This window comes from Gambusia affinis, linkage group LG01, assembly GCF_019740435.1.
Source record: "Gambusia affinis linkage group LG01, SWU_Gaff_1.0, whole genome shotgun sequence".
NCBI lineage: Eukaryota > Metazoa > Chordata > Actinopteri > Cyprinodontiformes > Poeciliidae > Gambusia > Gambusia affinis.
This window is the reverse complement of record NC_057868.1, coordinates 8,119,585-8,131,929: the sequence shown is the minus strand read 5'-3', so window position 1 is coordinate 8,131,929 and position 12,345 is coordinate 8,119,585. Positions and strand designations below refer to the sequence as shown.

At 40.3% G+C, this 12,345-nt stretch overlaps 1 long non-coding RNA gene across 1 annotated transcript; it reads left to right on the top strand.

The window, feature by feature from the left end:
* Positions 1-5,519: 5,519 nt before the first annotated feature.
* Positions 5,520-10,643, top strand: LOC122834156. The gene is made up of 3 exons (XR_006371143.1): positions 5,520-5,589; positions 6,756-6,974; positions 9,852-10,643. It is a non-coding gene; the product is annotated as an uncharacterized LOC122834156 (long non-coding RNA).
* The last annotated feature ends 1,702 nt before the right edge of the window (positions 10,644-12,345 follow it).

Genomic DNA, 12,345 nt, shown 5'->3' with positions numbered 1-12,345 from the left:
CCCTCCGCTGCGGCCCGTCAACAGGCCGATGACCTTATCAATGAGAGAGCAAAGTCACCGGGATGCCACACACTCATGGAGCTTTGAGCTCTGCCCGGAGCTTCGTCTTTGTCCCGCTGCGGGCGACCAGACAGGATCTGTGTGGAGAGAGCAGGAGAGGGGAAATTGACTGGATGTGGTGGCGTTAAATCACTGACAGCCATGATGCAGCACTGCACTCCCAGGGTCTTTTTTTTTTTTTTTTTTTTGTGAGTGTGTGAAAGTGCAGAGCGACTTTTTAAATTTATGCAAGAACTGACCTTCTATTTACACAAGAGTGAAATATGGACGTCCACTGAGCGAGGCCACTCAGAGGAAATTATTTTCTGTTGTGCAAAAGTCAAATCCATGCATAAAACCTGAATTTATTGCCTGTCTTGCCTAGGACTGCAGTGAGGCCTCACTTTTATTTCTGTCAGTCAGAGTTGTTGGTGACGGGGTGGGGTGGGGGGTGTAGGGGGCGTGCAGAGGAACCCCTAGCCCAGCAAGTTCAAAGCTTGCTGCATTGATTACATCATCGGAACAGGAGTGCTGGAATGGGACAATGCACCATCGGGGGTGAGGAAGGAGGGAGGGGGGGAGCAGTTGAGGGTGGAGGGTGGTGGTGATGGTGGTGGTGGTGGGGGGGATTCATCTGTTTCTGTTCTGTCTCTAAACTCGGACACGGATATGTCACGTGAGACGAGGACTCTTGACGAGTAAATGATACAGTTGTGAGGTGGTGTGCATCTAAATATTCCTACGTCTGTGTGCGTGTGTGAGAGTGCGTGCGTGTGTGTGTGTGTGTGTGTGAGCGCGCTGCTGTGGGCCAGCACTGCAGGAGTACAGCTGCTGCAGGACACTGCAGGATCTGTGTTCTGCTGCCTCCTCACTGGCTCTTCCTCTCTTCTCTCTGTTCTCTGTCAGGCAATTTGCTCAAGGAGGATGGTGAAAGCATGTGCTGCATACTTTTCAGCAGGGGGGGGGTGTAAAGTAAGAGGGGAAGGGGGGGGGGGGGGGAATCACAGAGGTGCAAAGCATGCCAGTGAGGCGCTTTGTTGGCCAACTGTACCTGCAAGCAAGATTACAGTAAGAGAAACTGGAGAGCAGAAGAAAAGGAGGCGGAGGGAAGGAGAGGAGAGGAGACGGGTTGGGAGGTGGGGAGCAGGGCAAGAACAGAGGTGCAAGAAACATCAGGTGAGTGCGGCAGTTTCCTGTGCCGGCAGTGCAGCATTCAGCCCAGTGAGCCGGCGTGCAGGAGAACTGCAGATGTTCCTGTTTAATGTGAAGCTCACAGCGCAGAGCCGTAGAGCCCTCCGCTGTGAGTTCTTCCACAGAGAGCCGTCTTAGCGCCGTTACCTGAAGTGAACTCACTGCTGACCCAAACCCGGCTGCTCTCAAAACGTGTATTTTACACTGACTCACATTTCGAACATGCACCACCTCCATAAACTTTTTCAAAAATCTTGTTTTTAAAATCTCTTAAAGTTTGGCATAGAACGAGTAATGTTGACTTTTGAATTCTGACAAACTGCTGCAGTGAAATTATGGACTGCAAGAGTATTTGTGCATCCGGGACCATCATCTGTATAAAGCATCCTCATATAGGACATCTGAAGAGTCATATTAGCACAACTTCAAGACTGCACCACAGCTTCCCTGTCCCACACAGGCCACAGTGGCCTCATTTTCATTTTCCCACTCACTGCCTATAGACTCAGTCACCGTTGTGTCCTTACACACTTCAAGCATTTTAATCACAATAAACTCACTGTGTTAAATGTAAACACAAAGCTAGCAGGGGGCAGAATTTTTTTTAAAAATAAGCAAAGTCAGCAAAGATGGAAGTCTCCACTAGAGGAGGGAACTCTTTGCATCCCGGTTAAGTTTTCAGTGCCCTTGTGAGAAACGGGAGTCCTATCGAGCGGCCGCTATCTGACACGCCGGACGCTATTTCCAGCCTGTACTATGTGTTAAACATGGATGAGGGAGCAGTGGAGCCTGACTGCTAGCCGAGTGGCTCTGTCTGTCTGGCCGCTGCCTGCAAGGGATGAGGCAGAGGCAGCCTGGAGCTTCAGCACTGCAGGCACGCACACCGACAGGCACACATCAACTCATTTAATGTAAATCCGAGGAACATGCCATTCTTTAGAAACAGGTCAGTAGCTGGAGCATGCGAGGTGAAGCGGACTAGAGGAGGATGGGATATTTACCTACAGAAGAGTCTGGCACTGCATCACAGCGACGGAGGAGAGGACAGAAACTTCTCTTCACTCTCTGCGAGCCTCCTGGTCACTGGCGATGTGCTTTCATGGCGCGGCAAAGTTGACTGCAGCACTGCCTCCTGAACAGAATGACATTGTTTGCACTCTCTCTCCCGTTACTCCTCCTCCTTTCTCCGGTGCTCGCTTGTTCCCCCCCCTCCTCTTCTTTGCACGCTCACTGGCAGCACAAACTGCACAGCTCAGCAGTGTTCCCCCACTGCCGCAGCAGATCCTGCATGAGCTCTGCGTATCTGAGAGGGACGGGACTTTTAAAGGGGAACGCAACCTCCAGGGTCAGTCGGTCTTGCACATCCTCTCCTCCCCTCTCTCCACATTCCTCAGCATCCTTCCTTCTCATCCTCTTTACCCCCCCCCCCCCCCTTCTTCCCAGAAGAATCATCTCTGAACAGAGAGACCCCCCTCTGTGCAAACATAACTCACCATCCACTCATACTCATGTTATCACCAGCAGCTGTTCCTCATATATACATCCTGTATCTTTTGTTTATTATCACTATTACTAATAATTTTCTAAAAGGTATGGAAATGTGTATTTTATTTAAATATTAAACCAAATATTCAGTAAAGTTTAAAAAAAACTGAGTGGTATGAAAATTTAAATTAAATATTCATTCTTTCATACAAATTTTTTAAATTTCCTTTTAAAATTCTTGAGAGGATAGACGTTTCTTCACATGCGGATTGCAATATTAGAAATATGACATTACCCATATTATTTTATTTTACTCTTAAGGGTTGATTAAGTATATAAATGACACAAATTGATGTCACAATCGCAGTCATGCAACCCTGCAAACTGTCTCCTAAAGTCCTGTTTCAAGTGTAATTGCTCTCTGAGGTGCAGTACGAAATTCCCCTCAGTGGAGCAAAATGTCCTTAATCTGCAACTACCTACCTTTCATTACCCATGATGCAATGTTCTACTGGTGCCATTCTGCAGTGCGCTAGAAACAGAGAAATCTTGACCAACTGAATTTGTCTCGTATAGATTACAGTGAGGGGGAGATCATCCATCATTTAGTCAGGCTTTAAGTGTCACTTTCTTAACCCCCCGATGATGTTTTACTATAAAAAAGGTCTTTTTTTTTTTTTACAGGTTCAACTCCCAGCTTTCTAGTGATGATATTTGGACACCGTGCTAATAATGGCGTCTCCATTAGAAATCCTCTGTGTTTTACCCATTAGCGTCTTGGCTGTTTTCCTGCAGCAGTGCAGTGCTCTCTTCTTCTTCTTCTCACTGCAGGAGTCTTTTTTTTTTTTCATGGCTTCGTAGCGCCTTGGCCCTCAGGTAAATGCCGCGAGGCTCAATTTCCTGGAAATAAAAAATAATAGCTTCATTTATCTCAAGTTAACCCTGATCCCATCTAGTCTAGGCTTTTGCTCATCTCTTTCCAGCTCATTAGAGTTTGTATATTATGCAAAGGCTTTTCCCCCAATTAGCTTGCAGCATCACTCTTGTGAGATGCAGCATTGGTGGTGCAGATTATTGAATCAGCACAAGTCCCACAACGTATTGTTGGAGATTCAGCTATGTGAGGCTTTTCATATCAATAAATGCTCACATGAGTAATATGAATGGTTATTGAGCTGTGATGTTATGAAAAATGTGACAGTAGTCACAGTAATAGTAGGACCAGTAGTACTTTTTGTGCTAGTAATAATAGCAAGATTTTTAAGCATTTCACTCAGTTACATTGACTTTCCCATATCTCACACAGAATGTATTTATTCTCTCTTATATTTACCTATCTTAGTGGTCATATACTATAACAATCTAGAAATCATCCTTTCCTTTTGTTTTTAAAGCAGAAAAGTCACAGCAAAATGAACTTTTTTAAAATAAAAAATCATGGGGCAGAAAATTAGAATACGTTGAATGTATGCGTATATCCATTTTGTTATACATAAAAACGTAGAGAAGATTTTTTTTTGTGTGGTTTAAAACACTTTTTTTCTGAATATTTTCCCTGAATATGAGTAAGGAAATCTACAACCCGAACAGGGACATTATTGTTGCATATTTAAACCCTCTGAAGTAAAACATGAACTGTTTATGTGGACAAAAGTGAGACTAATGGCACTCTGGTGACACAGCTACATATCTATAAATCAGAGTAAGAATCCTGGTCTGAACTGCAGTAGAAATTATGCTCATATTAATTTAGGCAGAAAGACGGTTTTGTCACAGGTTTTAGTTATAATTCATGTGACAAATTGTAATTCATCACTATTTTCAGTTAAAGTCAGATCATGCTCCTCACAGAGAACTTCTAAATCCAGGAGGATTTCACTTTTCTCTTGTCTTCCCCCACCTTGCTGATCAAACTATCATAAAAATCTTCGCTTTGTGGGATCAAAGTTGAGCTGGAGACTTTGCTATCACTACTTGGGTGTGTTTGGCATTGATGCCCAAGTTTGGTGTTCCAAATGTAACGTCATAACTCTTTGGCAGCTTTTGATTCAGATATAATAACTCAAACAAACTAGACCTAGACTCACCAGAAGACAGATTTGTTAAGAAAATTAATGAGGAGTCCAGCAGCTTGCATTGAAATAGCAAATACATAGCTGCCTCATTTCAGTCTGCAGATCGTCACCTTGGTACAGCCCACAATTAGATAATGTTGTTTGTTTTTTACATGCCACGATTAACAAATCTCACATTTGTTAATCTCACATTGCCTTTTATTATATTGAGTTACTGATGGACCAAATTCATGAATATGTCATTTGAGGTTCAAAGTAGGGAGTATATTTATCTTAGGCTAAAGAAAAGGGTCTCAGAGAATCTACTATATTGATGCTTTTTACAAAATAGACACTGTTTCTTTGTATTCAGCCTTGTATTGTCATAGTTACTGTCCTGTCTTCTGTGCAAAATAAACAAGATTTTCCTGCAAATGTCTTAGTACAGTTAAAATAAGACAAAACAAACTTTTGAAAGACTTTTCAGCAAGATTTAGGAGCTTACTTTAAGTCAGTCGTACTTGAATATTAATTTAAAAAAAACCTTATTCCACAGGCAGATTATTTCACTTATAACAAGACATTTTTGCCATGTTATGAGTACTATTGTTTAATCAATATCAAGGAATTATTTGAACTAGGAACTAGGAACTAGTTCAAATAACTCCTTGGTAACCTTGGTAAATGTCTGCATGGCAACCATTAAAGCTGAGAACCGTTCCCTCCATGTCATGCAGTCAAGCTGATCTGCACGTACGGTCAGCTGCTGCTGCTGCAGTCTTGCAGCCACCATGCACTCCTCTGCACTCTGTGACTCCAGGTGAAAATGCCCCCACCAGCACATCCCTCCCATATCTCAAACCGCGCTCAGTCATGACATCCCTTGTAATGAATAAGCCATGAGGAAGGGCCCTTTTACACATCCTATTAGATTACCTGGCTGTGCTTTACCTGGCTAATCTCACTTCAACACCTCTGGTTCTTTTTGACTTAATGTTACCCATTGTTAGCGCTCCAGAGGCTGCCAGAGGAATAAGGGATAAGGATCCTAGATCATAGGGAGCAGATTCCTCTATGTGCACTTATGCAGTCGTATTCAATCTTGGAGCAGGTGTTAAACACTATTTTTTACTGAGCCCACATTTTTCTATTAAATGTTGTTTTTTTTGTTGTTGTTTTTTTTATTGTTCTGAAACAAATAATCGGGATTAACCGATTATTGAAATAATTGTCAATTAATTGAGTACGGTAATCGATTAATTGTTAAATAGAATATTGAAAAAAGGCCATTTCCTGACAGAACAACACAGTCAGAGCAGTAATTAAGCCAAAAGTGTTTAAATATATATATATATATATATATATATATATATATATATATATATATATATTTAATTTAAGAAAAAAAAACAGAACTTCTCAAGTGGCATAGTTTTGGCTTCACCTGGATAAAGTTCTGAAAAAGTTGCCTGCAATCCATTTATTGATCAGTTAACTCAAAATCTAGTCCACAGATCAGCTGCTCTCTTTATTGACGTGAAGTTCAGCATAAAGAGATGAGCTTTTCACTTGATCACGTTAGAAACATTTTTAGCTTCATCCTTAACTGCAAATCATCAAATGTTCACTAAACAAAAGATGATGACACATTATTTGAAGGGGTCTTCATAAGACTGACATAAATATGAAATAACACCTGTCATGAATGTAAAGAAGTCTTTATTAGTGTCATGTTATTTAATATTTATGATTCTTGACATGAAGTGTCATTCGGTAAAAAAATGACACTTTTAATGCAAAGTTGCTCTAAAAGTTGCAATAAAAGTCCATTAAAAAGTGCCAACCTTGCATTAAAGTATACTTTTACCAAATAATGCAAAGTTGGCACTTTTAATGAAGTTTTTATGCAAGTTTTAGAGCAACTTTGCATCAAAAGTGTTATATTATTTTGAACTCTTCTATGACATAAACATTTTTTTTTTTTAGCACGGTTCTGTCCGATCCTCTTTCGCATGGTCTGAATAAACGCTTATAAACCTAACTCAGTGATGAGAACGGCTCAACCGGAGCAGGGAGCAGCATAAAGGCACCTGGTGTCATGGCCTGAACTGTGACAGGATCCATTTGAGGAAGTAAAGGTTATCTGTCATGTTCGGACCTGCTTGACACATACAGATAATTCAAGTCAAGCCCAACCATTGGCTGGTGAGTTAGTGTATGTTCCTTTTTCCTCTCTCTCAGTGTTTCTCTCCTTTTTTCGTGACTCACAGCTCATTGCTCAGCTCTATTGATCTGTCCGGAAAAGATAATAGACACATTGATCCACAAGCTCAGCAGCTTGCTTGGTTTACACATCAGTTCGGACTAATTCTCAATAGTCCTCAGTCAAGATGAAAATTGCTTTGACTGACAATTGACTTCTTGGTCTTGAAAACCGTGGATTTAAAAGTTGTTTGGGGAAGATATTCACTTTCTTCCCACTCGGCAGAAGACATTTTTGTCTAAGTAAAGAAATAATTGTTCGGTGAATTTTTTTTTGTAATCTTGACAATGAAAAAAAAAATATATATATATATATATATGTATATGTATATATATATATATATATATATATATATATATATATATATATATATATATATATATATATATATATATATATATATATATATATATATATATATATATATATATATATATATATATATATATTAGTAAAAACAAAGTCCCACAAAAGATTACAATATTAGAAATATTTTAAAAATATAAATACAGAATTTAAATGCTTCAAAGCAATGCATTAAAAGGTAAGGCGATGTGAGATTAGCTCATTTATGTGCACTACAGCAATGAGACAAGCCCAGAGATTTTGATAAAGCTTTTTTATTTGCTAGAAAGCTGTACGAATCCAACTTAATATGAAAATCAGATCAGAGTTGAGAGCCATGCCACATCTTTCTCTGTTTACTGTCTTCAAATCCACAAAACCTTAAAAATAAAAAATGCTGAGAGGACATTACAATATTCATTAATGTGAATATATACATTCACATTTTAAAAAGGAAAGAGCAAATCGTAAAAATACAGAATTTCAGTAACTAATTGAGCGTGTGGGTTGTTTCTAGGCATGTTTTGATGCCAGCTTTCAACAGTCGGATGCATTAGCTACGCACAGTTTTAAATGAGCGCATGAAAGTGTTTTTATGTTCTGTGAAGGCCTCAGATCTTTGATAGAGAACATTAACAAAACAGCATCGTAACGACCAAGGCACAAAGCAGCGTTAAGCTTTGGAGATCAAAACGTGGGAAAAAAAACCCAGAGAGAAGGTGGCAGAAGTTCAGAACTGCTGTGACGTGGCTCTCCGAATGTTTTATTTTGAAAACATTGCATTGGACCACAATGTCCTCAGGATTATTGGACATTTTGAACACTTTGCTTTTTCAATTGTGAGACATGTATAAGTGCTGCGCACTTTCCCAAAGTGTTTGTCCCTCAGTGCAAAAAATATAACTTTACTAAATGAAAACATATAAAAGAAAAAAAAACAACAACCATTTGTATTAACTGGCTTTATCGAACAGTAAGTGAAGAGTTTAGTTAAGGAAGACTTAACTATTTCTTCCTCATTTGCTTCTGTGTGAAACTGACTAATAAGATAAAATGTAGCCTTGTGACATCCATGTGAAAGTAGGAATTTCTTTCCCAAAAGGGGCAAAGTGCATATTAAAAACCTGAACAGTTCATCTGGTTCATATTCAACTAAAACTCTGTGTTAAATGGGATGTTCTTAATCGGTTGCTTTGCGTTTTTACAGGTTCGCCCTGTAATGCACTGCACTGAGTTGCTTCAACTGGGAGCTTTTCTGTTCTGATTTTATGGAGATTTTAGGGTCGGGACGGTGGAGGCTTCCACTGCTGCCTCACAGCAACCTCCTACGTTCACATAGAATCCTGTGTTTGCACGGGATTTCTGTGATGTATTGGGATTTCTCCAGAATCCCAGAGTCCTCCTCCCATCCAGATACCTGGATTTTAGGTAGTTGAAACCGTTTGACTTAGTGTGTTGTTGCCGACTGGCATGGTGTCCCCCATTACACTGCTAACATAAGAATACGTGAGATAAATGCGGTTTGTTTTCTGGTTCTTACATGATAAATTAGAAATTGCCTTTGTGGAAGCGGCGTTAATTTTCTGTCCTGAGCGTTCTTGAGCCGAAGCCGCGGTTTCCTCTACACAGTCGAGCCCAGTGATGCTGCAGTGCTGCTCGAGGATCTGAAGACTACACCCGTTCAATATTGATTCCAGCCTGGTTTGTTCGGTTCAGGAAATCATTCAGATGATCTGAATGCTTTAAAGATATTAACACTTTCGTAAAATCGCCACATTCCTTTTCATTTTAACCCTTTGAGTGAACTTAAATGGTTCATCTATTTCACGACACATCAGAGTGGGGAACTCATCCCCGACCTTTTCTAGACGCCGTTTTTACAGTTGCACCTAAAAATCTTCAACCCTCATTCCTGCAGATTAGGTTTCTTGGTAAAACGTTTAATTGCTCAGATAACCACAATTAACCAATTGCACAGGATATGTTTAAGTAGGTACATACAACAAGTACGTCATGAGTTTTAAACACTAAATCCGTCTTTCACTGACTTCTACAGTCTCAACAACTGCTACTTTTTGTATTTTGACTAATTTTAATGCAACTGTGTAACTGTGACTGTTTCCTAATTTGCCATCTAAAACTCTGTCACACATTCTTATCACAATGCGTCCAGAAAGTATTTGTAGCACTTCATCTTTTTCCACATTTTGTCATTTTACAGAATTATTACAAACTTTGTTAGATTAATGTACTTCCTTAAATAACTGCACATAAATACCCCCAATTTTTCGTGTGCAGAAATTTCAGGAAAAGATATTAATTCCACACATTTAGGATTAACATGAGAAAATGTGGGGATAAAACTTTCATAAATGTGCTAATTGCTTGCCTACACTTTTATCTGTTATTTCAATGATTGTTTGAGTTCAGATAATTCTTGTGTAATTTTGTCATTTGTTTTTTCACGCATTTAGCACAATATAACCCTAGTTGGACTGGATGATGGGATTCTGAGTTTGCAGATGAAGATCTCTATTTCTCTGGACCATTGCTTCTTTGCTGTGCCCATTTTTATTTAAAAAATAAATAAAACATTTTAAAAAAGGAACAGATTGCTCGCAGGGTGAAGTGGAGCTACAAAGAGAGCCGTAACAACAAACCAAACCAGCTCTCTTTTGCTGCCAGAGGAACGTCTGCACACACACACACTCAAGATTTTTACCTGGATGGAAAATCCCATCTATTTTTTTTTTTACATTTCTTATTTTGATTTCTTCAGAGTGATATATTAAGCGTCCTGCTGTGAAGCCACAAACAGTATGAAGTGCGGCGTTTCTTTGGGGTCTCCTTCGGCGTGAGATGGATGGCGGTGATGGAGAATGTCTGACAGCTGGCGGCTCTGAGCAGATGCTCTGTCAGCCGGCCCGCTTCTACAGCAGCGCCTAACACACGCATCAGTCATAACACATCTCTGTGGATGTGGATCGAGCCATCACAGAACTTCAGTTACATTTTTCAAGCAACCCTGCATTCTAGACTAAAAACTAGAATGCAGCCATAAAAGTTTTATGTTGTCTGTATCCCCCCCCCTCGACTCTTTACATACTTGAGATTAACTCATTTATGTGTTTCATGCGTATAATTAAAAGAAACAGAGTAACTTTTAACAGGAAATCTTGGAGCGAGCTCTTTAATTTTTTATTTGTGCACTGAAAAGCTGCCGAGCTGCTTATTTTAAATCCCTTTTTTTTTGTTTTTTTTTGTTAATGCTGCATTGTGTTTAGGTTGCTTCTTGGAGGAGTGCCGCATATCCTCGACAGCAGCTCATGTCATTTGTAGAAGCGCGCTGACTCCTGGCCTACATTCACCGCTGCCGCCATGCTACAGTCAGAAACGAGTCGAGCACGCCGGGGCAAAGACGGATAATACGCCGTCTCCTCCAGAGGGGCTTTTTCAACGCCCGTGTCTTCCTATGAAGGTATTCAGCTGCTGCAGTGTCTCTACAGGGGGAGTCCTGACCCGTGCACTGCTTACGATTAAAAAACAACAAAAAACTCACACACACGCTCAACCTCTGAAAGGGCTGAACTCTCTAAAAGCAGCTGTACACTGGGAGAGCAGATTTACGAAGAGACAGAGTAAAAAAGATGAAAACTTTGCTGTTTTGGAGCCTTTCATCAATTGTGATGTTCTAATTAATTACTGTGTACAGTGCTAAAAGACAGATCTCCCCTTACAGGTCTCAGTTTTTGATTTTTAGTCACATGAACTCATTTTAAAACCAGTCAGGAATATTTGAGTGTTCACAAAATGTGTTTTTCGAACGCCACCACACAAAAGTGAACACAGAAGCGTGTATTCTATTATATCTGCTGTAAAACTAACATGCATTTTATATTAAAAAAAGAAAAGATGTTTGAAGTGCCGACCTGAGGCAGCATTTCTGATCCAGGATATGGAAGATTTGCTCGCTACCAGAAAATCCTGAAGGGAAAACGTCCAGCCATCAGATGGTGATGTTGAGCTCAGGCACACTGGGGGGTGTACAGTATAACAATCATTCAAAGCTGTCCAGCAACATCACCTCTGAATAGAAAAAAATAAATAAAGGTATTGGAGTGGCCTGGTCAAAGTCTGCCTGAACTGGCTGCTCAGACTCAAAAGTCCTTCTGTGTGGCTGAATTACAGCCGTTCTGTTGGCCAAAATTTCTAAAAGGTGATTCAGAAAACTCACGACTCCTTACTGCCAAAGTCTGATGGCATTTGCCAAGAGTCAGGGGGGGAATTATTTTCTCACATGAGGTCATTTGAACAGCTTTTTTTTTTCTCTGAATAAATTAAATTATTATTTGGAAACTGCCTTTTGTTTTCACTCTGCTTATTTCTGTTTCACATTAAAATTGTTTAATGACCTGAAACCTTTTGAGTTAAACTAAAAAAAAAAAAGTGTGGTTTTTAATTTGTAAGTCATGGCGCAAATCCAGGTGGTGCGGTTGGTGGCGCTGTCGTCGCCTTGCAGCAAAACGGCCCTGGGTTTGAATCCCGGCTCTCGGGTCTTCCTGCCTGGAGTTTGCAGGTTCTCTCTGAGCATTCATGGCTTCTCTCCAAGTACTCTGGCTTTCTCTCACAGTCCAACAACATGATCAGCTTTATTGGTTTCTCTAATAAAGAAACCAATAATGTGCATGTTCGGTGTGTGCATATTCTCTGGACTGCTAATGCAACTCCTAAAAAAGGATTATATATATGTATCGCCTGGTTTTTTCTATAAGAACTGCCTGTAGCTAAAGCGGAAATAGCTGGGATCGCACAGTCATGCTGCTCGAATAGGAATACTTCACACGAGGATTGCAAACTTGCAGCCACAGAGACGCACTAGAAGGGATTTCTGGCCAGAGAACACTGTACATACCTCCAGGTTTCAATAAACATCTCATCATGTGTGCTGTTTTGTACTGAGGAGACTGT